We start from the raw sequence: 2,982 nt of genomic DNA, 5'->3' as shown, positions 1-2,982 counted from the left end.
TTTCCCTCACGGTACTTGTTCGCTATCGGTCTCGTGGTCATATTTAGTCTCAGATGGAGTTTACCACCCACTTGGAGCTGCACTCTCAAGCAACCCGACTCGAAGGAGAGGTCCCGCCGACGCTCGCACCGGCCGCTACGGGCCTGGCACCCTCTACGGGCCGTGGCCTCATTCAAGTTGGACTTGGGCTCGGCGCGAGGCGTCGGGGTAGTGGACCCTCCCAAACACCACATGCCACGACAGGCGGCAGCCTGCGGGGTTCGGTGCTGGACTCTTCCCTGTTCGCTCGCCGCTACTGGGGGAATCCTTGTTAGTTTCTTTTCCTCCGCTTAGTAATATGCTTAAATTCAGCGGGTAGTCTCGCCTGCTCTGAGGTCGTTGTACGAGGTGTCGCACGCCACACCGCCAGCCGGCTGTGCACGCTACCGAGAAAGTACCGGTATGCGAACCGCCAGGCGACGGGCGCGCATCGCACGTTTGAGGAGACGCGGCCGGCCCCACAGGCGGCCGCGACACTCCCAGGTCTGCGAAGCGGGGCAAACGCCGCGCGCTTCAGTATACGTAGCCGACCCTCAGCCAGACGTGGCCCGGGAACGGAATCCATGGACCGCAATGTGCGTTCGAAACGTCGATGTTCATGTGTCCTGCAGTTCACATGTCGACGCGCAATTTGCTGCGTTCTTCATCGACCCACGAGCCGAGTGATCCACCGTCCTGGGTGATCTTTTCTCAAGTTTCCGCCGTCTCTTTCGAGACGGTCGCATAGGCGGGAGTGAGGCGTGTGGCGGCCCCTGTTCCAGCGTTCTGTGTCCAACGGCCTCACGGCCGACGGGCGTCGTACGGCTCCACACCGGAGCGGACAGGCACTCGGGCGAAAGTCATTCAAAACCGGCGCCAGGCGCCAGGTGCCGCAGGCCAGCCGCTCCAGCGCTTCAGCGCTCGTACCACACAACATTGCCGCTAGTTTTGAGAGGCACGCGTGGTTCCGCACGCGGCGCACGGCTACTGCGAGCCGTACAGGTAGCGTGTTGCGCGACACGACACGCACATCGAAAGACATGCAGTCTAGTCGGTAATGATCCTTCCGCAGGTTCACCTACGGAAACCTTGTTACGACTTTTACTTCCTCTAAATGATCAAGTTTGGTCATCTTTCCGGTAGCATCGGCAACGACAGAGTCAATGCCGCGTACCAGTCCGAAGACCTCACTAAATCATTCAATCGGTAGTAGCGACGGGCGGTGTGTACAAAGGGCAGGGACGTAATCAACGCGAGCTTATGACTCGCGCTTACTGGGAATTCCTCGTTCATGGGGAACAATTGCAAGCCCCAATCCCTAGCACGAAGGAGGTTCAGCGGGTTACCCCGACCTTTCGGCCTAGGAAGACACGCTGATTCCTTCAGTGTAGCGCGCGTGCGGCCCAGAACATCTAAGGGCATCACAGACCTGTTATTGCTCAATCTCGTGCGGCTAGAAGCCGCCTGTCCCTCTAAGAAGAAAAGTAATCGCTGACAGCACGAAGGATGTCACGCGACTAGTTAGCAGGCTAGAGTCTCGTTCGTTATCGGAATTAACCAGACAAATCGCTCCACCAACTAAGAACGGCCATGCACCACCACCCACCGAATCAAGAAAGAGCTATCAATCTGTCAATCCTTCCGGTGTCCGGGCCTGGTGAGGTTTCCCGTGTTGAGTCAAATTAAGCCGCAGGCTCCACTCCTGGTGGTGCCCTTCCGTCAATTCCTTTAAGTTTCAGCTTTGCAACCATACTTCCCCCGGAACCCAAAAGCTTTGGTTTCCCGGAGGCTGCCCGCCGAGTCATCGGAGGAACTGCGGCGGATCGCTGGCTGGCATCGTTTATGGTTAGAACTAGGGCGGTATCTGATCGCCTTCGAACCTCTAACTTTCGTTCTTGATTAATGAAAACATACTTGGCAAATGCTTTCGCTTCTGTTCGTCTTGCGACGATCCAAGAATTTCACCTCTAACGTCGCAATACGAATGCCCCCGCCTGTCCCTATTAATCATTACCTCGGGTTCCGAAAACCAACAAAATAGAACCGAGGTCCTATTCCATTATTCCATGCACACAGTATTCAGGCGGGCTTGCCTGCTTTAAGCACTCTAATTTGTTCAAAGTAAACGTGCCGGCCCACCGAGACACTCAATAAAGAGCACCCTGGTAGGATTTCAACGGGGTCCGCCTCGGGACGCACGAGCACGCACGGGGCGGTCGCACGCCTTCGGCTCGCCCCACCGGCAGGACGTCCCACGATACATGCCAGTTAAACACCGACGGGCGGTGAACCAACAGCGTGGGACACAAATCCAACTACGAGCTTTTTAACCGCAACAACTTTAATATACGCTATTGGAGCTGGAATTACCGCGGCTGCTGGCACCAGACTTGCCCTCCAATAGATACTCGTTAAAGGATTTAAAGTGTACTCATTCCGATTACGGGGCCTCGGATGAGTCCCGTATCGTTATTTTTCGTCACTACCTCCCCGTGCCGGGAGTGGGTAATTTGCGCGCCTGCTGCCTTCCTTGGATGTGGTAGCCGTTTCTCAGGCTCCCTCTCCGGAATCGAACCCTGATTCCCCGTTACCCGTTACAACCATGGTAGGCGCAGAACCTACCATCGACAGTTGATAAGGCAGACATTTGAAAGATGCGTCGCCGGTACGAGGACCGTGCGATCAGCCCAAAGTTATTCAGAGTCACCAAGGCAAACGGACCGGACGAGCCGACCGATTGGTTTTGATCTAATAAAAGCGTCCCTTCCATCTCTGGTCGGGACTCTGTTTGCATGTATTAGCTCTAGAATTACCACAGTTATCCAAGTAACGTGGGTACGATCTAAGGAACCATAACTGATTTAATGAGCCATTCGCGGTTTCACCTTAATGCGGCTTGTACTGAGACATGCATGGCTTAATCTTTGAGACAAGCATATGACTACTGGCAGGATCAACCAGGGA

At 55.2% G+C, this 2,982-nt stretch overlaps 2 non-coding genes and 1 pseudogene across 2 annotated transcripts; all 3 read right to left on the bottom strand.

Annotated features, from left to right (window-relative positions):
- The window catches only part of LOC124732505, a 4,224-nt pseudogene extending 3,846 nt beyond the window's left edge, over positions 1 to 378 (bottom strand).
- A 188-nt stretch (positions 379 to 566) lies between these two features.
- On the bottom strand, positions 567 to 721 carry LOC124732511. The gene has a single exon (XR_007008743.1). It is a non-coding gene; the product is annotated as a 5.8S ribosomal RNA (ribosomal RNA).
- Positions 722 to 1,073: 352 nt separating this feature from the next.
- LOC124732503 lies at positions 1,074 to 2,982 on the bottom strand. Its single transcript, XR_007008740.1, has one exon. It is a non-coding gene; the product is annotated as a small subunit ribosomal RNA (ribosomal RNA).

Source organism: Schistocerca piceifrons, unplaced genomic scaffold, assembly GCF_021461385.2.
Source record: "Schistocerca piceifrons isolate TAMUIC-IGC-003096 unplaced genomic scaffold, iqSchPice1.1 HiC_scaffold_1350, whole genome shotgun sequence".
Lineage (NCBI taxonomy): Eukaryota > Metazoa > Arthropoda > Insecta > Orthoptera > Acrididae > Schistocerca > Schistocerca piceifrons.
This window is presented reverse-complemented; position numbering and strand designations above follow the sequence as displayed.